Here is a 23,835-nt window from a genome sequence, read left to right as displayed (position 1 = left end):
CTACAGATCAGAGATCGAGCGTCATGCGCCGTGAGCCCACACATCCGCCCTAAAGCCTGAGCGTGGCCAAAACGGAGCTGGGGCAAGATCACTTCAGAGCATTCAGACTCCATCAAAACCTGAAAATCTTCGAAAGTGGGACATACCTCTTGGCCGCCGAAGCTAAAAACATGCGTCACTGGATTCCAGAACCTTGCCGCGGCATGGAGAAAAGAAAGCTGTAGCGGAGTACGGCTCAGCGTGAATAGTGCATTCAAGCCGAAACCCCAGAAATTCAGCTTTTCCGAGCCATCTAGAGAAGAGATCCAAGATGTGACATTTTCTGCGAGAAACGCCTCCATCTTTGTCTAAAACTAAGATGAAATGAATGTTCCCGAAGTTGAGGCTTTTATAGAAGGAAAAACACTATTCACGGGGACACGTGTCAAAAATCTGGTGGCTGCAGGACTAAGTGGCCGGCCGGCCACCTTTTCTGGCTGGCCAGCCATTTACTTTTTACCAAAATGGCCGGCCAGCTGTCTCTCTCCACAAAAATGGCCGGCCAGCTCCCAGGGATGGCCGGCAATGCTGCAGTGTATCTCCTTGGCCCTGTTTTACTCTTCGAGGGAAAGGTTTCAAGCATTTCCATGCAACGGGAGAGTCAAAGGTCTTCATCTCCCTCCGTTTCGGATGCGTTCCGATGCCCAGATCGTCAGAAGTACACTCTGTTGTTGCCGAGTTTTGTTTATCGAGTTGTTGTTTTGATTATCGAGTTGTTGTTTTGCTTATCGAGTTGTTTGTCGAGCGGACGTGTTTTTGAGTCATTGCGCTCTGTTTAAGCAATCTTTGTTTAAGTCTTGTTTATTTGCGTTGTCAACGTTGTTGCATTTTGCTTATCGAGTTGTAAACTTGCTAAGGTTCTGTTATATCTTAGTAAGTTGAGTTGTTTAGTTTGTTGCGTCGGTTCACTACCTGACTTGGTGATTACAATGCGCATTCCCATTCATTTTCATTTTTGTGCAAAATAAAATGATGCGATACGATGCTAAAAGTTTAAAATACAAACACCTTTTCAAAAGTTATTTCATTCCATCATGCTTTACAACGAACAAAGGTACAAGTTTTACAAAAAATAAAACTACCTAACAATGTGCAAAGTGCTACAAACTACTAGCAAAAAGAAAAATAAAGCAGGAAATAGCAACATCAATGTCCTCGGGAGCGGGAACGAGAAGCACTCCTCATCCTCTTCTGCGGGACAACCTCTGCACCATCATCATCATCTGAGTCGGAGCTGTCATCCTCAGGATCCCCCTCAGCCTCACCAAAACCGGACGCCCTCCGGGAGCTCGGCGTACCAATCCCGCGCGGCAGTGGAGCCATACCCCCGTACGTTGCGAGAACTAACCTGCATTCAGAATGAATACATGCATCAGTACAAAATGAATGGGCTGTGTGCCGATGAAATGAACTGAGCTGTGTGCCGATGAAATGAACTGAGCTGTGTGCCGATGAAACGAAATGGGCTGCGTGCCAATGGAATGAAATGGGCTGTATGCCGATGAAGTGAAATAAGCTACATGCAGATTTAATCTGGGCTGCGTGTTCAGAAAATTTGAAGTTTGTGCTGCGTGTTCAAATTTCAACTAGTGTGGGCTGCGTGTTCACTATTTAATCTGGGCTGCGTGTTCAGAAAATTTAAAGTTTGGGCTGCGTGTTCAACTTTCTATCAGTGTGGGCTGCGTGTTCACTATTTAATCTGGGCTGCGTGTTCAGAAAATTTGAAGTTTGGGCTGCGTGTTCAACTTTCTATCAGTGTGGGCTGCATGTTCACTATTTAATCTGGGCTGCGTGTTCAGAAAATTTGAAGTTTGGGCTGCGTATTCAACTTTCTATCAGTGTGGGCAGCGTGTTCACTATTTAATCTGGGCTGTGTGTTCAGAAAATTTAAAGTTTGGGCTGCGTGTTCAACTTTCTATCAGTGTGGGCTGCGTGTTCACTATTTAATCTGGGCTGCGTGTTCAGAAAATTTAAAGTTTGGGCTGCGTGTTCAACTTTCTATCAGTGTGGGCTGCGTGTTCACTATTTAATCTGGGCTGCGTGTTCAGAAAATTTAAAGTTTGGGCTGCGTGTTCAACTTTCTATCAGTGTGGGCTGCGTGTTCACTATTTAATCTGGGCTGCGTGTTCAGAAAATTTGAAGTTTGGGCTGCGTGTTCAACTTTCTATCAGTGTGGGCTGCATGTTCACTATTTAATCTGGGCTGCGTGTTCAGAAAATTTAAAGTTTGGGCTGCGTGTTCAACTTTCTATCAGTGTGGGCTGCGTGTTCACTATTTAATCTGGGCTGCGTGTTCAGAAAATTTAAAGTTTGGGCTGCGTGTTCAACTTTTTATCAGTGTGGGCTGCGTGTTCACTATTTAATCTGGGCTGCGTGTTCAGAAAATTTAAAGTTTGAGCTGCGTGTTCAACTTTCTATCAGTGTGGGCTGTGTGTTCACTATTTAATCTGGGCTGCGTGTTCAGAAAATTTAAAGTTTGGGCTGCGTGTTCAACTTCCTATCAGTGTGGGCTGCGTGTTCACTATTTAATCTGGGCTGCGTGTTCAGAAAATTTAAAGTTTGGGCTGCGTGTTCAACTTTCTATCAGTGTGGGCTGCGTGTTCACTATTTAATCTAGGCTGCGTGTTCAGAAAATTTGAAGTTTGGGCTGCGTGTTCAACTTTCTATCAGTGTGGGCTGCGTGTTCACTATTTAATCTGGGCTGCGTGTTCAAAAAATTTGAAGTTTGGGCTGCGTGTTCAACTTTCTATCAGGGTGGGCTGCGTGTTCACTATTTAATCTGGGCTGCGTGTTCAGAAAATTTGAAGTTTGGGCTGCGTGTTCAACTTTCTATCAGTGTGGGCTGCGTGTTCACTACTCTAATCTGGGCTGCGTGTTCAGAGAATTTAAAGTTTGGACTGCGTGTTCAAATTTCAACTAGTGTGGGCTGTGTGTTCACTTTCGAATTCGGGCTGTGTGTTCGACAAATCAGTGTTTGAGTCGTGTGTTCGCCTCTTAACTAATGTGTACTGTGCGTTCGCAATTAATTAATGAGCCGAGTGTTCAGAAATTTGAGTGTTGAAACTACATGTTCAGGATGCAAGCAAAGTACTATGTCATAAGCTAAACTGCGTGTTCAAGCATGGCAAAGGTGTTCGAATGTACGAAAAATACAGAAAATGAAGTAAATACCTCTCGGGCCTCATGAGAGAGGTGATGCTCCGGCTCTCGGAGAAGCAGATCCCCGGGTGCTCGCTCGTCAAAGCTAGTGAAGTGACGGAAGACGGCGCGCGGAAGGACATGTGCTGGCGGACGGTACCTCCCGGGAATAAAATGCCGGGTCCTCGGGGGTAGAGTCATGGGATCAAAATCATCTCCGGCACCTGGAAAACCTCCGCCGTGGGGAGAATTACCCGCCATTTTCAGAAGATCTGCAAAAGGAGCAAAAATGAGCAAAATGAGCCAAAATTGGAAAAAAGTCAACAAAAGTCAACTCTCGGGAAATAAAAAGTCAACAAAAGTCAACTCCCGAGAAAATCTTCCAAATATTAAGACAAACTTACCTCAAGTGGCGAAAATGCAAAAAGAAGCTCCGAAGCCGGAATTTAATCGCTTCAAAGTGCTTGAAACTGAATGTTTTTGCGGAATCAATTTGCACGGGGCGTTGGAAAACACGTATGAAACTCAGATCTGGAGAAGAAAGTGTTGTGGGAGGCAAGAAAGGAAGGGACCTCGGCTGTCTTATATAGGCCCCAAGTCTTGGATTGAAGAAGCATAAAAAAGGAGGTGAAAATACCAAAATACCCCCGGATTTGGGCATATGGCCGGCCAGCTACTTTTTCTAGCCGGCCAGCTAGTTGCTTTTTGGAAAACTGGCCAGCCAGCTATTTGCTTTATGGAGAACCGGTTGGCCACCTCTCCTTGGAAAGATGACCGGCCGGCCATGTCCCCCACATGCCCACCTAGCTCTCTGCAAATTTTGAGGAAGATTGGAGTTCCCGGGACCTGAAAAAGTTCAAGAAAAGTACACTTCCGGTCGCGAAATTGCTCCGTCGGGACTTCGGCTTCGAGATCTGACATATGTCTCATCATCATTCATCGAAATCAAAGTGTATCCTTTTTGAATGAGTTGTAGCCTTTCCGAGAAGTGGGTCGAAGGCCGTAATTGAGTCGCCTTCACCGAAACGCGCATTTCCGTACTCGTTACTTCATGCTCGTGTCACATTATCTTGCATTCTCATGAGCATACCTGCATTAACATGCACATTTCTTGATATTGGCATACCTCTATGTTTGAGCATACGTTGTCACGCATGTTCCACTCTTGCATTGCGATGCATACACTCACCGGCACTGCCTGTGTCGAACTTTCGGAATCACATTGAATATATGTTGTTAGCATATTGTGCTCGTTGAGTTTCTCTCTTTTGCAGGCACGATATTGTATGTACGGTTCAATTGAGGCTGGTGCGACCAGACGAATCGCGCAGGTATCGTATCTTCTCCGTGTGAGACGTGGCGGGGATTGAATAATCCTCCGCATTCTTAACTGCATGAAATGTTTGCTTAAAACTGTTGCATCTATTTGCGAATATTTGCCTCATCACAGCTTGCTGCATTTGCATGATCATTGGGTTACCTCCGGCTCTTTGCATATCATTTGCACTTTGCCCCTGTCTGCGGGCATGCCTGCGGGCGCATCTCTGTTTATCCTGTATATTTGTCTAAGTCTTCGGCCTTGTCAAAAATGGGTCGTCTCTGGGCTTTGACATTCACTCCCGTCACTTATGACTTTCGAGTTCTGTCAAAGAGGGGCAACTGTAGACACCCCATTTTTGACCGACCTTAAGACTCAGACGTCACCGATTGAGCGCTTGGTGATGTTGCATAATGTGCTCGTTCAGAAGTTTCAGAGTCACGACTGTGAGCCCTGCCTCCGGACTTCCGAACCCTCTTCTGTGCCTTGTCTCGGTTTGCGAACCAGACTCGATTTTCTTTGTTTCTTTTCCCGAGGGAAGGGAGAGGTCCCGTAGACCATCTCTCAGTGGCCGTGGGCTGCATTTTGTGGCCGTAGGCCATTTTGTCCATTTCGGAGTCCGGTTCCCGGTTTTCGGAGCCATCAGGCCGTGTGCCTCGGTTCGGGACCGCCTAACCATCTCCGTTTGTTCTGATTTTTGGCATACTCCTTATTTGCTCCCTTTTGAGGGACACTGGGGTCTGAGAAACCCACTTCGTGGCCGAATGCCACTTTCGGTGCTTAACAGCCCATTTTCGGGACCCCGAACTGCGTGTTTTGGCCCCCGAACATTCGTCTTGCATCGGTTTTTGTTCATTTTTGGCAGGTACCTCTGTTTTATCACCGGGGAGGTCACTGAAGGGTGAGAAGCCAGTAATTGTTGCAGCAACCAGTTATACATCCTCCGACGCCCTCCGGCGCCCGTTTTTCACACTTCCGGGCTAATGTTGAACACCTTGGGCCCACATTCTTGAAGTTTGAACCACATATTTGTGATGTACACACATGGGAGGACCCTAAAAGTTCATGGCCGGCCAGTAATTCAATTTGACCCTTTTGACCCCCTCCTTCCGGGCTAATGTTGAACCCCTTGGACCCACATTCTTGAAGTTTGAACCACATATTTGTGATGTACACACATGAGAGGACCCTAAAAAATGGTGGCCGGCCAGTAATTCAGTTTGACCCTTTTGAACCCCTCCTTTCGGGCTAATGTTGAACCCCTTGGACCCACATTCTTGAACTTTGAACCACAGGGTTGTGTTGTACACACATGGGAGGACACCATCAATTGGTGGCCGGCCAGAAAATCTGTTTGACCCTTTTGACCCCTAGCCGGCCGGCTAGGGGGTGTGGCCGGCCGGCCACCTGCAGCAAAAGTAATAGGCCGGCCGAGGTCCTTGCACTGTTCCCTTTACAGCTGTGGAGCTTTATCCCCCAGAAAAGATCTTTATCCGGGGGATATTTTGTGGGGGAAAGTTGCCCTCCTTTTCCCCCACCTTTACACCCCCTTTTTGGCCTATATAACAAGCAAGCTATATCATATGTTGGGGTTAGAAAAATTGGCTTCAAGCTTCCATAGACAAAAGCCATCTTTATACCTCTTATTTCCTTGAAAATTCCTAAGTCCCTAATCACCATTTCTTCTACACCACCAAGCTCTACCACCACCACCTCATTTCCAGCAACAAGGAAGGCTTCTCAAAGGCTAAAGGAGCTGCAAATTGATCCAAGAAGCAACAAAAGCTTTAGTCTTCAAGGGTGAGTAACATTTCTCCTCTTTGACCCTTTTTCTTGATCCTTTTGTAAGCCCCACTTGCTTTTTGTTTCAAGCTCCGGCCCTAACTGAAAAGGGCCTTCTTTTGAGCTCATTTTCATTCTTCATTAAGGGCTCAACCCTGTTTGAGCCCTCTATGATACACTTGCTTCATTGATCCTCTTATATGTCATGATTTTGCATGCTATTTTTGGCCCATGATTAATCTGTTTTTGAGCATGTTGTAAACTGATATTAGGCTTATTTTGAGCCCCTATTCAACATTGAAGAAGGGCTCAACACCATTTGGGACTTCCATGTTATACTTACCTTTATACTCCTCTTTTATTCCCCATTCTTGCATGCAATGGCAGCCTACCATGCTCTTGTTTTTGGCCATTTTACAGTTCTGAAAAAGTGCTTATTTTGGTCCATTATTCGTGTTTCATTTAGGTCCTTTCATGGTTTGGGACCTCCATATGCCACTTCATGTTATATCTCCCTTTTATTCCCCATTCTTGCATGTTTAGTTAGCCTATCATGCTTTTGTTTTTGGCCATTTTATAGTTCTGGAAATAGTCCTATTTTGGCCCATTCTACATATTTTATTAAGGGTCTTTGGCTGTTTGGTGATTATTTTGCATACCTCATGTTATAGCCTCTTTTGAGCCCTATTTTGCATTGCATTTCTAGCATATTTGTATACTGTTTTTGGGTTTTTACAGTTCTCTGAATATGCTTATTTTTGGTCCCTCTTCAATGTTGTAGAATGAAATTTTTCAGTTTGGATTTTTCTTATATCACTTGCTTCATTGCCCATCTCTTGGCCCTTATTCTTGCATGCCATTTTTGCCCTACCTATGCTTGCTGTTTGGCCATGTTTATAACTGTGAAAGTGCCCTTTTTGGGACTGCCTAGCTTCTTTCTTTGCATTGCATGTCCATATTGTGCATGATTGGCATAGCTATAGGCCATTTCGGGTGCCTAAATTCGCATTTCAGGACAATTCCATGCATTTGGTATCATTTCGCCTCATTTCGGGACTGTTTTCCCCCATATTTTAGTGCTGAAATTCCATTAGAATGATTGCATGCCATTTTCATGTCATTACATCACATTCTGCCATTGCCTCGGTTTGCGTGCCCGTGCGCACGCATTTCGAGGCACCTCATTTTTATCCGCCGGCATCCTATGTGAGTGTGGCTGAGGCTTACTCATGTTGGTATAAGCCCATATCATGTTTTCATGTCATTTACATCGCATTCTGCCATCGCCTCGGTTTGCGTGCCCGTGTGCACGCATTTCGAGGCACTTCATTTTCATCCATCGGCCTCTTATGTGAGTGTGGCTGAGGCTCTCTCATGTTAGTATAAGTCCATGTTGCATTCTATATGCCATTTCCATGTCATTTTCATTGCGTCTGCCATTGCCTCGGTTTGCGTGCCCGTGTGCACGCATTTCGAGGCACCTCATTTTTATCCGCCGGCATCCTATGTGAGTGTGGCTGAGGCTTACTCATGTTGGTATAAGCCCATATCATGTTTTCATGTCATTTACATCGCATTCTGCCATCGCCTCGGTTTGCGTGCCCATGTGCACGCATTTCGAGGCACTTCATTTTCATCCATCGGCCTCTTATGTGAGTGTGGCTGAGGCTCTCTCATGTTAGTATAAGTCCATGTTGCATTCTATATGCCATTTCCATGTCATTTTCATTGCGTCTGTCATTGCCTCAGTTTGCGTGCCCGTGCGCACGTATTTCGAGGCACCTCATTTTTATCTGCCGGCATCCTATGTGAGTGTGGCTGAGGCTTACTCATGTTGGTATAAGCCCATATCATGTTTTCATGTCATTTACATCGCATTCTGCTATCGCCTCGGTTTGCGTGCCCGTGTGCACGCATTTCGAGGCACTTCATTTTCATCCATCGGCCTCTTATGTGAGTGTGGCTGAGGCTCTCTCATGTTAGTATACGTCCATGTTGCATTCTATATGCCATTGCCATGTCATTTGCATTGCGTATGCCATTGCCTCGGTTTGCGTGCCCGTGTGCACCCATTTCGAGGCACTTCATTTTCATCCATCGGCCTCTTATGTGAGTGTGGCTGAGGCTCTCTCATGTTAGTATAAGTCCATGTTGCATTCTATATGCCATTTCCATGTCATTTGCATTGCGTATGTCATTTTCTCGGTTTGCGTGCCCGTGTGCACGCATTTCGAGGCATCTCATTTTCACAGCATAGTGCATACTAGGTTGTATCTTAGATCGCATTCATGCATTTTCTCAGTTTGCGTGCCCATGTGCACGCATTTCGAGGCATCTCATTTTCACAGCATAGTGCATACTAGGTTGTATCTAAGATCGCATTCATGTATTTTCTCGGTTTGCGTGCCTGTGTGCACGCATTTTGAGGCATCTCATTTTCATAGCATTGTGCATGTTAGGATTGTATCTTAGTTGCATTTCATGCATATCATGCATATTGCATCGTGTTCGGAATAGGAGTTAGCCCGGGCACGGGAAACGAGGTGCATTTCGTACTCCGAGTGACGGAATGTATCTCAATTTCCCAGTCGCCGACACTCCGGATCATCCATGATGGAGTTAGGTTTTAGCTGTAGTTTCATGTGCATTCATTTTATATTGAGTTGTGCATTTCGACTCCTCGGTCATCATGCCTCGGTATGCGTGATTGGTGGCACGAGGATCGAGACATGCATATATCTGTGCAAATACATTGCTATGCCCCTTTCCTGCTCTCTGTTGCAGCACAACGAAGAATCAGCAACTTTTTGGGGCTTGGCACGCATTTCAAGAACAGGTGTAAACAGAGGCTAATTGGGGCATTGCGGTGGATTTCCGCGCAAGACAACCCGGACATGCATCATCCATCAGAAGCAGGGCAGTCCCTGGCTTGCATGCCAGTTTTATTTATTTTCTTAGTTAATTTGTTAATTAATTAGGATTTTGTAATATTTTGGACTGTAATATTCTTTCATTCGGGACTGTAATATTCGGACTGTATATTTATTTGGACCCTCTGTGCGAGGGCATAACTGTAATAAGTGTGCGTGTGTTGTATGTCTTCCAACCCTACGTCTTTCTCCCTTTTATTTATCCGCTTATGATGGTTAGATTAGGGCATATTTCAATTAGCATACAGTATGATAGCATGTTTGCATCATTCATCTGTTTTGCATGCACCGGGCTCGGCGCATCATACTAACTGCATTGTATTTTCAATTCCAAATTGAATACATGTTAGTTGTAGCATTTCATATGCCATGTTTGGAATAGCCGAGCCTGCTGTAGTTTGCATTCTTGCATGTGTTGCATTAGGCATTTCTGTATACTTAGGATTCATGCATGATTTCTAATGAGTTTCTGTTTTGGCTTGGAGTACTCGGTAAGCTTTATGCTTTAGCATCCTTGCATGCGTGTGAGTGACTGCCATGAATAGCATGCTTACCATTAGGCTATATGCTTATGTGATATAACTGCCTGAGTGCCTGTGGGTGAAGGTTGGGTTACTTGAACTGGAATAAATCATCAACTATTTGTTTTAAGCCCACTAGATAGTGGCAAAATCATCTTTTCCAAGCCCACCTGAGGGTGGCAAAATCTGCATTTTTAGCCTACTTGCGAGTAGCAAACCACCTTTCAAAAATAAACATGAAATGTTTTTGTTCCAATTCGGGCAACCCAGTCTATACTTATATGCTGTGTGCATCACCTAGTAACCTAGGCTAATAACCGGAATAAGAACACGCAAAGTTTTCAAAGATAGATATCATGGTTAGTAGAGGCCGGTCTCTGACCGGGCGAGCGGGGGTGCTCACGAAGTGACCTTCCCCAATCGTACCCAAGTTCCCGAGCCGAGGCAACTTTGGTGATGACGGACACGTGGCCTTAGGCAACGAGTCAGGGTTTCCTAAATTTGCCGAAATAAAATATTTAGGTGGCGACTCTATATCTGGCAAAGCAGTCCATGTTTGGCACTTCTTTCAAAAATCTGTTTTCTCAAAACGATTTGCCGGATTTGGACTCTTTGGTTCAGATTTTGAACCGTGACACAAATCGAGTCCGAGCTGTAGCGAGGTCCCCTGTGGACTTGTCGGGTATTGCGGCCATTTGGTACGCCAAGCTGGAGGACTCAGTGAAAAGGAACTGGGAGGAGATGGCCGAGGCCTTCGTAGCACAATATTCATACAACACCCAGATTGAGGTCACGACCCGTGATCTTGAAGTGACTAGGCAAGAGCCGAATGAAGGCTTTTCTGACTTTGTCATTCGATGGAGGGCCAAGGCCTCCATGATGATAACTCGGCCATTAGAAAAGGATTAGATGAGGGGATGAAGTAGTTGAATATCTGTTCCCAGATGAGGCCATTCTGCATGTTGAGGAAGGGACTTGGACGATGTACATTGACGGAGCGTCAAACCAATACAGGTATGGGATAGGGGTGTCACTGATAGCGCCCGACAATTCCCGCATACCTTCGCTTTCAAACTCCGGTTCAAAGTATCGAACAATGAGGCATGTATTGCTGGATTAGAAGCTGCCCTGGAACTAGGGGCAAAACGGTTGGATGTCATCGGGGACTCGAACCTTGTTATGTCTCAAGCTAAAGGACATTGGAAAGTTAAAAAAGAAAAGATGAGAATCTATCACCAGACCTTGGACATTCTGATTCCTCGGTTTGAAAAACTAAACTTCGCTCATCTGTTAAGAGAGAACTACTAGTTCGTTGATTCATTAGCAACTTTATCTTCTATGATAGACATCCCATTTGGAGTCCGAATGCGTCCGATCATCATTGAACAGAAATTTGTGCCAGCCTGCAAGCTAATTGCTACGATAGATGAGGTACAAGATCAAAACCCCTGGTATTACGACATCTGGAACTTCTTGGAAAAGGAGGCGTATCCACCAGGGGCAAATGCCAAAGATAAGAGGGCAATTCGAAGAATGGCTGCTCAGTTCATCGTCTGCGGGGGTAAACTATACAGGAGGGGTCATCTTGGGATGCATAAGCTATGCGTTGATGCTGAAGAATCCAAACGCTTGATGGAGGCCATCCACAGAGGAGAGTGCGGAGCGCATATGAGCGGGGTGATGCTAGCCCAGAAGATCCTTAGACAGGGTAATTATTGGTTAACCATGGAGGAGGATTGTATTGGCTTTGTCCGGCGATGCCACAAATGCCAGATCCATGCAAACCGTATGAACATTCCGCCGTCGAAACTATACAATATGACTTTGCCATGGCCTTTTTCAGTCTGGGAGATTGATGTAATTGGGGCTGTCACTCTGAAGGGGTCCAACGGGCATGGGTATATTCTGGTAGCAATAGACTACTTCACAAAGTGGGTCGAGGCCCAATCTTACGCGGTGTTGAAGGCGTCGCATGTTGCTAAGTTCATCACAAACAACATTATTTGTTGCTACGGGGTCCCGAATGAGATTATTTCGGATAATGGTTCCCACTTCAAGAAGGAGGTGATCGACTTATTGGAGAAGTACGACTTGGCTTTTCATAAGTCATCTACATATCGGCTGCAAACCAACGGAGCTGTTGAGGCTGCCAACCAGAACATCAAGCACATTCTGCAAAAGATGGTGGAAACCTACAGGGACTGGCCAGATAAGCTGCCATTTGCTCTTTGGGGCTACCGGACTTCAATTCAAACTTCTACTGGGGCAACTCCGTACTCCTTGGTTTATGGGATGGAGGTTGTTCTGCCTATCGAAGTTGAGGTTCCGTCATTACGGGTCATGGCTGAGTGCCGGATAGTTGAGGCAGATTGGCAGGAAAGCAGGTTCGAAGAACTCATGCTGTTTGATGAAAGAAGGCTGAAAGCACTGTATCATGTCCAGGGTTATCAATGAAGAATTGCTAGGGCTTTCAACAAGAAGGTTAAGTCCAGGAATTTAAAAGAGGGGGATCTAGTGCTCAAAGATAACCGAGCTCCCATCCACGACCTTAGGGGCAAGTTCAGACCCAATTGGACTGGCCCTTACATCATCAAGTCTATCTGGTTGGGTGGAGCTGTTGTTCTGATGGATTTAGATGGCCTTGAGTTCTCCCAGCCGATCAACATGGACAAGTTGAAGAAATACTATCCCTGAGTGGCTCGCTAGGCCAAAAACCCCAAAGGGCGACCTAGGCAAAAGTTAGAGCACAAAAAATTTGAAATAATAAAAACTGAACCCGCAAGGTTGAAAACCCAGAAAAGGAGGCCTTGGCAAAAGTTAGAGCACAAAAAGAGAGTGTTAATACATGAGTGAACCTGAACTGAACTACGTAAGGCTTGATTCCCATCTTTGGGATACGTAGGAAACTTCAGTCTGAAGTCCGGCCATAAACACTTCCAAATCAACTTTGTCCATGTGATCATGTTGGTCATCTTTGTCTATTTTGCATTCAAGAGTTCGGTTGTGTTCTCCAGTGCAGTGCTGTTCAGACTAGGGGTAACTTTCGAGTTGTTTAGGATTCGACGTTGTACATCTCAGTGATAGATCTCGGGCATGTCCAATTTTGATCCATATCGAAAATGGTTTTGAAAAGTTTTAATAAAAGTTGATTTTGCTCAAATTAATCTTTTTACGACTTAGACCATTTTTGGACCAAACGGAAAATTTTCAGTACCCATAACCTTTAATTACATTGATTTCAGTACAGAGTTCTCCTACTCTTGAACACAAATTGAAGTTGCTTTTTATTACATTCATAAAGAAAACTTGAAAGTACTGATAAAGTAATAAACTCGGGCATGGATAAGTCAGGTGTTCCTGTGCCCCCTCCCATAGCTTATGGAAGCCTCCGATGCAAAAGTAGGCCCAACCTGTGCCTCTTCATCAAGCCAAGCTACGCACTCATTAGAGAGGGTGCAACTGAAAGTCAGAGCGGGGGCCAGAAGCTCTCTCGTCCTCCATGCTATGGCATACTGAGCTACCTATGCGCCTTGGACTGGAAATACAGTAGGGTACTCTATCCCCTCTTTCGGGCAAGTCTGATCATGGTCGAACTGGCGTCAGAATCGGAACGGGAAGTAAAAGATACAATGTGTCAGGCCGATCAACTGAATCCTGGGCTGGCGAGACATACTATAGCTCATCGCCGGTAGATTAAGCCAGGGGCAGCGCCAAGCAATGTTGACAGCGGACAGGCTGCACATCCATTCGCACCACCATCCCTCATCTGGGGCATCAACTAGACGTTGCCGGAAGAAATAGCTGCGTGCTGAATATGTTGGGCATGAGTCCACTACTTTGAACTTGTCCATCAACCATATCTGGGGAGGGATGAAAAATGAGAGATTAAATAATTGAGAGGTGTACGTGGAGAGAAAATTGAGAAAACGGTTTCAAGAGAAAAATTGAGCCTGAGGGTCGAGTGATGTGAGAAATATATGTGAGATAGGGTGGGAAACACTACTTGCAGCAGTAGTGGACTCCCTGTGAATCTAGTCGTCTCCCGGCGATGGAAGGCATCCAAACCCATCAGTGTCTCAGCTAGTGTCATGGCAATACAACTCTTGCCCTCTTTTAAACCTTGGGCAACCTCAATCTAACGGACGCTAGACCCTCCGGAGCCTAGGGCAAGCAAGAAATGAGACAACATGCACAAGCAAAGCGCATACCGCCGAAAACCCTACCAGTGATGATCGCCGCGGTCACCGGCATTAGAAAATCGACGAATCAAGCTCGGAATGTCTAGCTCTCCATCGTGAATCAAAGACCGAGCGTCATGCAAAGTGAGCCCGCACATCCGTCCTAAGGCTTGGATATGGCCGAAATGGAATTGGGGCAAGATCTTTTCATCGCGTCGAGACTCCATCAAAGCTTGGAAATCTTCAAAAGTGAGACACTTCTCTTGTTCGCCAAAGCTAAAAACATGAGTTACCGGATTCCAACACCTAGCCGTGGCATAGAGGAACGAAAAACGTAGCGGGGTGTGGCTCAGCGTGAATAGTGTGTTTATTCCGAAACCCAAGAAATTCAACTTTTCTGATCGATCCAAGCTTGCAATCCAATTTGTGAGGTTTTGGGCAAGAAATGCTTCCATTTGAGGCAAAAATGGAGTTAAAATGAAGGCACCACGAAGCTGGAACCTTTATAGAAGAAAAGGCAGTGAGTGGAGGACAGGTGTCGACGTTTCGGAGAGTCTGCCATCGATGGCAGGTACTTGCTTACTGATAGCCGGCAGTGGCTCATCAGTGGCTGGCAGGCCATACCCCATGGTCGGCAGCTTCTCCTTCAAACTCCCTGACCTCCTCAGTGAAGATCCAATTGTTTGCTGAAGTGGAATCCTGTTTTTTGCACCTTTGAAGGTCTTGTTTTGATTATTTTTCGTCATAAGTTTGTTTGTTTAAGTTGTAATCGTTTGGTGTTTGGGAGTTGTATTTTGTTGCTGATCGAGTTGTTGTAATTTGCTTATCGAGTTGTAAACTTGTTAAGGTTTTGTTGTTGCTTATTGAGTTGTGTTGTTTTTGTTTGTTGTGTTGGTTCACTGTAATACACGGATGTTCAATATTCATCAATCTCACTTTTATGCAAAATAGTGTGTGGGGAAGTGATTTTTGGAAATACTTTTCTGATCCTGGGGGACGCTCGTGATCCACCGATAGGCACCTGAAAGGAAGTAAACACTCCGGTCGTGGGTGCTGGAATTAGCACTCCGACGGACAAGTCAGTCTCTCGTTCTAGATTACTTGTATTCTAAGTTAAACACCACAATTATCACATATCTCTTTCTGGTTGATGTCTCTTCTATTTATATCTTTTCTTCTTCGGGTCTCGGAATTAGTTCCAAATCCAACCCCCCATTCGGCATATTTTGTAATAAACCGATCTTCACTCGGCCCCTTGCTTAATCAACTATCTAGCCGAATAAGGTTGGGTCCAAGTTTCCGTGGCAATAGCCGAATGTTTCGAATCTTGATTCTTCAAAGTTCGACCCTCCGGAATTTCTACGACTCCCATTATTCAGCCCCCATAATTGCCCCCTAAGCACTCTACTAGCGGCAGTTGGCTGGAGTGTTTAGCTTTGAACTCGAAGAGTCAGAGCCAAAATTTGGCGGCTGATCGTATTCCAACGCAAATGTCTGTCCACACGCTTCTCGGTTATCATTTTAACTTCCCGCCTCTTCGTACACTCTCATTTATTGTGATTTAAAATTTTGACGTCTTTTGGAATAGATACACGCTTTTAGACACCCGTCGCTGGATTGCCTTCCGAACTACCTTTGCGACCTCCTAGTCTTCTCTTCCTCCTTCGCCACTTGTAAGTTTTCTCCTTCTTTGCTTTGAATCTCTTTCCTTGCTTTGTTTTTTGGCTTAGCGTAATCATATTGGCTGGGGAGAATGGCGAAACATTTAAAAGATCTCCTCTCACCGGATCGAATTTCTTGCTTCCGACGCCATTTTTCCATTCCTGATGACGTCCGTCTATCTTTTGTGGCAGACAACACCCTTGATATGGAGAGGGTTGATGAAACCACAATCATCTTCCCCTTTCTATCAATTGTAGAGGGCGGGCTCCGTTTTCCCCTTCACCCACTCCTCAGGGCCGTGCTTTGCCACTGGGAGTTAATCCCTTCGCAGCCCAACGTCAATTTCACTAGGATTATGATGGGGATTGTCGCACTAAACCACCACCTTGGGCTTAACCTTGGCATCCCCGCTATTCGGCATTGCTACGCCTTGGCCAAGTCTTTTGGTTGGCACAGGCATTATTTCCTTAGAGCCAAAGACACCAACCATCAACTAGTGGCTATGCTTTCTAGTTCGGGAAGCGAGTCGATGATGTTATGGTCGTCGTCCAAGGAAACTGGGAATTCGGCGAAGGCAAGGATCGCCTTGATCGTATTCCTAGACGGAGGGGCGAACCAGGTGGCCGAGTATCATCTTTTATTCATTTGTTAAATTTATAAATCATCATTTTTGTGACCTTATGGTTTTGCTTTTGCAGGGAACGATTCGAAGAAAATCTTGACCTCAACTGACGACGCCATCCTTTCTGAAATCAAGACTGCGCTCAAGTACTTCGGCCGATGGAGTCTTCAGAAGTAGGGGAGGGCGGCCCACGTTCTGCTTCGCTACGAGCTGACTTATACGAACTTTTCGGCGCTGAAAAATATCCCAATTTCGATCGGTGAGGAGTTTCTTGTTGCCCATATCTTGACTGACGTCAAAAATTTACAGCAAGTCGGTTGCGAGGAATCAAATTCGGAGTGACCGGAAGTAGCTGAAGCCGCCGGATCAGACGAATCCGAAACAAAGGTTGACGAGGTTTTGAAATTAGCATTTGAGGAAGCCGGCCTCAATTCGGTTGATAATCCGTCCCCTTCGGGTCAAGAGGACCGTCCACTTGACGATATTTTTCAGGGTCTGGAAGATTTTCTCGGCTTGTATCCAGAAGATATGGCTAGGTTAAGCCTCACTAAGCTTGCCAAGAAAGCGAACGCGGAAAGGATAGCTGCGAGGCGAAAGGAGGAGGAGATTCGGGATGCCAAATCTCAGTCTCAGTCTTAGTCCTCCTTGCCCGTTATTGAGTAAGTGACGACAAAAGGAGAAAGCACCGAAATGAAACCCTTGGTGCAGGCCAGTGTAGAAGCTGAGCAAAGAGTGGAGAAGCGCCCTGCCGATGTCGAGGCCGACTCAAAAGAAGATCACACCAAAAAATGGCCTCGTTTGGAGGAGTTGGATGTGATTGTACCTTTTGTTATTCAGCCGAAGATGAAAAATACGCCGATCTTCTCCGATGCTTCGGTAATCAATGGTCCAGGTTGCACTTAGTTTGGCGACGTCCGTTTCACTGCCTACTAATAAGGTGACTTTTCGAGCGAAGCCGGATCTGGTTGCAATCGCGTTGCCCGCGTAATCGGCTCTTTTGGTACATATCTTGACTCTGTCTTTTCTCCTTATACATTGTTTTGGTTTTAACTTCCTGTTTTGCAGACCGTTGGAAGGATAGCCGACATGGGCCGTCGCTATCATGATGCTGTGGAGCAGATTGGCCGTTTACAAGCGGAGGTTGAGGGCTAAAGGAGTAGGGCGTAGATCGAGGGCGCTCGTGCCGAGTCCGAGTTAGAGAGAGCCTGTAATGCTGAGGATTTGAGATTAGTCGCTGAGGAGAGGGCGAATGAAAACGACGTCGCGCTTAAATTGGCCCAGGAGGCAAATTCTAAATTGAAGGTTGAATTGGAAGAGATGAAGGCGGCGAAGGAAGTAGCTGACCTGAAGGCTTCCAGCGCATTTGATGCTGGGAAAAAATCTGCTTATGATTAATACGTAGACGAAGTCCCCAAGTTTGAGAATCAGGGCTTTAAACACAGTTGGCTCAAAGCCCTTGCTGCCGTTAATGTGTCTTTGGCTGCGCCAATTCCGTATGAGCAAGTGGATGTTGAGCCACTGGAGTCTGATTCCGATGGCTGATTTCAAAGGCACTTGTTTTTTGATTTAGGATTTGCGTGTATTTTTCAGTTTTTTATAGTTTTTTGCTTAGTAATTTTCATATGTAAAATGGTTACAATTTGTGCCCAATTTACTTAATGAAAATTCATTTTGTACCTCGCTGTTACTGATGAATGGAATTGCTATGGGTCAAATGTTGTATAATTTGCTGACTAAATGATTAGGATGCTTTAAAAGCCAAAAATTGGTGAATGAACTGGCTGCGGCACATATCGATCGGCATGAGGCTAGGGTACGCGGCCGGCTAGATTAATAAATCTGCCCTTGCCCCAGCCAGTGCATGAACTTCAAAGGCATTGAGCAAAAATTGCCATTTAGATAGTTAGGCCGTTTTAAAAGCCAAAAATTGGAGAATGAACTGGCTGCGGCACATATCGATCCGCATGGGGCCAAGGTACGCGGCCGGCTAGATTAATAAATCTGCTCTTGCCCCAGCCAGTGCATGAACTTCAAAGGATTGGTGAATGAACTGGCTGCGGCACATATCAATCGGCATGAGGCTAGGGTACGCCGTCGGCTAGATTAATAAATCTTCCCTTGCCCCAGCCAGTGCATGAACTTCAAAGGCATTGATCAAAAATTGCCATTTAGACAGTTAGGCCGTTTTAAAAGCCAAAAATTGGAGAATGAACTAGCTACAGCACATATTGATTGGCATGAGGCCAGGGTACACGGCCGGCTAGATTAATAAATTTGCCATTGCCCCAGCCAGTGCATGAACTTCAAAGGCATTGATCAAAAATTGCCGTTTAGATAGTTAGGCCACTTTAAAAGCCAAAAATTGGAGAATGAACTGGCTGCAGCACATATTGATTGGCATGAGGCCAGGGTACGCGGCCGGCTATATTAATAAATCTGCCCTTGCCCCAGCCAGTGCATGAACTTCAAAGGCATTGATAAAAAATTACCGTTTAGATAGTTAGGTCGTTTTAAAGCCCAAAAATTAGAGAATGAACTGGCTGCGGCACATATCGATCTGTCTTGTCGTTTGGAGAGTAACGTTAATGAAATTGCCTCGGGGGCGCTGCAAGTATTAGAAATAAATGGGGGTGGCGGTTTGCGCCAGTAACTTCGCTTACTGTGTTTTCAAGGCAACTTATCGCGAATGGCAAATAGAGTTTTCTTCAACAGCAGAGGCGAAGGTCGAACTTTGGTTGAGCTTGATACTGCGATGAATCGCGAAGGAGAGACCACCCGTGCGGGAAGTGGGGCGTCCAAAGAATGAGAAAAACGTCAGCCGCTAAGTCATCGCTGCAGATCAGCCCAAAAAGAGAAACAGCAATGGGGAAGCTCTCCGCGACCGCAACTGTTGAGTTTCGCAGTTTTCGTGGGGAATAGACCGATGATGGAGGTAGACTTCATTATCAGGGACCCAGTAGTGGTGGTCGAATTTGCTCGACTGATTTTTCCACCGGAGGTGCAGCAGTCGATGGTTGGCCGACAAGATTTCGACGTCTTTCGAGAGGGAATCCACGGGGCAGTGAAGGGGCTGTACACCGTTTACGAAATCGGCATGCGCCTGCGTACCACACGGCGGGAGATGGAGAACATGGACGAACGGGTTCGTAATTCAGAGGTTCGGGCAGAGAAAGCCGAGCGCGAACTTAATGAGCTTAGGATGGCTAAAGCCAATGAGCTGCATGTGGCGGGTCGAGCTAATCCAATCGTGGACGAAAGGGTGACCCAACAGCTATTGAGTCATGCCATTGCCGATCGAGACACGACTAGTATGTTTTCCGTAGAAAATGCGAGATCCAAAGGTTATGAGCAAGGCTTTCATGCGGGCTGGAAGGTTGGGATCGACAAAACGAAAGAGAAGCTTGCAGAAGTGGTCTGCCGATGCGAGAATCGGGGATTTAAGCATGGTTGGATCACGGCACTTCAGGCTGCAGAGGCTCTTCAAGCAAAGGGTGTCGATTCGGCGTTGCCGCGGTACCGATGCAATCATTTCCCCTTTTCCACCTTTGAGGTCGAAAAGAGCGACGATGAGGGAGAGGCCGCATAAGAATATTCGTTGTAATGTTCAGGCGTGGATTGCGTCGAAAATTATGTAATTACTTGTCAGATGAATAAAATGCTACATTGTTAATATTCCTGTTGCCTTATAATTACTTATCAAATTGATTAATTATGGAATTCTTTGGCGTATATATGTTTGCATGTTTTGTGCTTCATTGGACAGAGATTGTTCAAATAAATGATTTTAGCCGGCTTGTCATAATGGAGCACGTCACTAAATATTTATTGAGTATGCTCATCACATTGCCCAAAACGGTGTTGATAAGACTCCGAATCCGGCATTTTCTTTAGGTATTTACTCGGCTCCAGGCTCAGGCTTGGATAACATCATGTGCCGAAGGGGCTCCGAACCCAGAGACTTTGAGTGGCCAATCGGGAAATCCACGAAGGGCGCTCCGAATCCAAAGACTTTGATTGGCCGATCGTGATAACCACGAAGGGCACTCCGAATTCGGAGACTTTGATTGGCCGATCGTGATATCCACTAAGGGCGCTTCAAATCCGGAGGCTTTTTTGGCCCAACGGCGTCATGCGTTGAAGGGGCTCCAAATCTGGAGACTTTGAGTGGCCGATCGTGATATCCACGAAGGGCGCTCCGAATCCGGAGGCTTTTTCGGCACAACGGCATCATGCACCGAAGGGGCTCCAAATCCGGAGACTTTGAGTGGCCGATCGTGATATCCACGAAGGGCGCTCCGAATCCGGAGACTTTGGTTGGCCGATTGTGATATGCACGAAGGGCGCTCCGAATCCGGAGGCTTTTTCGGCCCAACGGCATCATACGCCGAAAGGGCTTCGAATCCGGAGACTTTGATTGGCCGATTGTGATATCCACGAAGGGCGCTCCGAATCCAGAGGCTTTTTCGGCCCAACGACGTCATTCGCCGAAGGGGCTCCGAATCCGGAGACTTTGATTGGCCGATCGTGATATCCACGAAGGGCGCTTCGAATTCGGAGGTTTTTTCGGCCCAACGGCGTCATGCGCCGAAGGGGCTCCGAATCCGGAGACTTTGAGTGGCTGATCATGATATCCATGAAGGGCACTTTGAATCCAGAGGCTTTTTCGAGCAAACGGCGTCATGCGCCGAAGGGGCTCCGAATCCAGAGACTTTGATTGGCCGATCGTGATATCCACGAAGGGCGCTCCGAATCCGTAGGCTTTTTCGGCCCAACGACGTCATACGCCGAAGGGGCTCTGAGTCTGGAGACTTTGAGTGGACGATCGTGATATCCACAAAGGGCGCTCTGAATCCGGAGGCTTTTTCAGCCCAACGGCGTCATGCGCCGAAGGGGCTCCGATTTCGGAGACTTTAAGTGGCCGATCGTGATATCCACGAAGGGCGCTCCGAATCCGGAGGCTTTTTCAGAACACTTTTAGAACAATTTTCGACTAGAATCCTCGTATTACAAAAGTGGAATTTGTACATGGCGAATCGTTTAACACTAAAATCATTCCCCACGGGTCAGGTTTAATGATAAAACTTTCGCAAGTGGGTCGAGTTCCAAGGCCTTGGAAGACTCCTTCCTGTCATATCTTTCAGCTGATATGCCCCTGTTCCTGCCATGGAATCTATTTGATAGGGGCCGTCCTAGTTTGTACCAAGTTTTCCATCAGACGACTTCCTGTCGGCTGGAAGCATCTTCTTCAGGACCAATTCACCTGGTGTGTAGCGACGCAGCTAAACTTGTTGATTGTATGATTTCGCCATCTGTTGCTGGTACCGTGCCATGGATGCAAGGGCGCGGTCTCTTTGTTTCTCGATTAGAATCAAATCCAAAGCCAGCATCATGTCGTTTCAGTCTGTATCAAAAACTTGCGACTTGAGGGTCGGGAGGCCGATCTCCAGGGATAAGATCGCCTGGTTGCCAAAGCATAGGGCAAACAGAGTTTCTCCAGTTGATCTCCTCGGCGTTGTTCGATGAGCCCACAATACACTCGGCAATTGTTCGACCCATTTGCCTTTGGATTTCTCCAGCCTTTTCTTGATGCCATCCAGGATGGATTTGTTCGAAGCTTCAGCTTGACCATTGCATTGAGGATAAGCCGGTGTAGAAAAATACGGCCGGATACCATATTTGTCGCACAGTTCTCGGTAAACACCACAATCAAATTGAGTGCCGTTGTTTGAAATAAGGGCTCTTGGAATGCCGAATCGTGTTATGATGTTCCTCCACAAAAAGCGTTTAACATCCACGTCTCGAATGTGTGTTAATGCCTCCGGTTCAACCCATTTTGTGAAGTAATCTGCTTCGACGATCAAGTATTGCTTATTCCCTGGGGCCCTCAGCAATGGTCCTACAATATCGAGCCCCCACTAGGCGAACGGCCAGGGACTAGTAATAGAGTTCAGCTCTTCTGCGGGCAAATGGGTTAGTGGGGAGAACTTCTGGTACTGTTCACACTTTTTTGCATAACACTCGGCGTCCGCTCTCATTGTCAGCCAATAATACCCCTGCGTTATAGCTCGCTGGGCCAAAGAACGCTCGCCAGAATGGGCACCACAACAGCCCTCATGTATCTCAGTTAGAAGCTCCTCAACTTTGTCTGGGTGCACGCATTCCAAATATGGATCAGAGAGGGATTTTTTATAGAGCCCTCCTTGTGGATCTATGTAGTATCTCATGGCTTTGTTTCGCAACTTGTGCGCTTCTTTCTTATCCTCTGGGAGTTGGTCAGAAGACAGGAAAGCAGCAATGGGATCCATCCAGCTTGGGGCAAATTCTATAACGTTAATCTGGAGTTCCTCCGAAGGGCCAATGCTTGGCTCCGGGATGAAACCTACTTCGATAGTCCGTTTAATCTCTGAGTTGATAGCGGAGGCTAGGCAAGCCAACGCGTCTGCATGGGTGTTCTAATCACGTGTTATCTGGTTCAACTCATGATTGTCGAATTTTGCCAACAAGGAATTGGCCGTTTTCATGTAGGCCGCCATGCGGTCGTTCCTTGCCGCGTACTCCCACTTTGGCTGGTTGATCACCAGTTTTGAATCACAAAACACAAGCAAACGCCGAGCGCCAAGAACGTGCGCATTCTGTAAACTGGCTAGGAGGGCTTCGTATTTAGCTTCGTTATTTGATGCTTCGAAGCCAAGCTTGACAGCCTGCTCAATTATTGCGCCGTCAGGAGACATGATGACAACTTCGGCTCCACTGCCTCGCTGATTGGACGATCCATTACAATACAACTACCAACTATCCCCAACATAAATCCTCCAGTTCGGCTTCGATCGAATTTCGTCAGGCTTGAAGTCAGTCAGGACACCAGTGAATTTGGCGACAAAGTCGGCAAGCACCTGCCCTTTGATTGAGGTTCTGGGTAGAAATTGAATATCCTATTGGCCGAGTTCCCAAGCCCACTTTGAAACACGTTTGGAAGCTTCTACACTGCGTAGTACAGACTGGAGGGGATAGTCTGTTAGCACCCCAATGCTATGACCCTGGAAGTAATGCATCAGTTTCCTCACTGCCATGACTAGGGCTAGGATGAGCTTTTCCAGCGGAAGGTAGCGTGTTTCGGCATCAACCATTGCCTTGCTCACATAATACACCGGCCGTTGCTCTCCCAGCTCTTCCTTTATCAGCACGGCGCTGACGGCCCGGTCGGAAACTGCCAGATACATAATGAGCGGGTCACCAAGAGAGGGCGTTGCTAAGAGTGGTACTGAGCAGAGGTAAGTCTTAAGGCCGTTGAAAGCGGCTTCGCATTCGGAGGACCATTCAAAAGCCTTGCCCTGCCGTAGCGTATGAAAGAATTGTCGGCAGCGATCTGTGGAACAGCTGATGAACCTGTTGAGCAGGGCGGCCATCCCCATTAACTTTTGCACGTCTTTTACTGATCGGGGGAGCTGAGCTCCCGGATTACTGTGATTTGCCTTGGGTTAGCTTCGATTCCTCGGTGATTGACGATATATCCCAAGAATTTGCCAGAGCCGATTCCAAAGGCACATTTGGAAGCGTTCCACTTCATTGAATATTTGCGTAGGATGCCGAATGTTTCTTCAAGATCGGCTATATGATTCTTCTTTACCTTTGACTTGACCACCATA

Source organism: Camellia sinensis, unplaced genomic scaffold (assembly GCF_055761805.1).
Source record: "Camellia sinensis isolate YWXY unplaced genomic scaffold, ASM5576180v1 Unanchor1, whole genome shotgun sequence".
NCBI classification, from domain to species: domain Eukaryota; kingdom Viridiplantae; phylum Streptophyta; class Magnoliopsida; order Ericales; family Theaceae; genus Camellia; species Camellia sinensis.
This window is presented reverse-complemented; position numbering follows the sequence as displayed.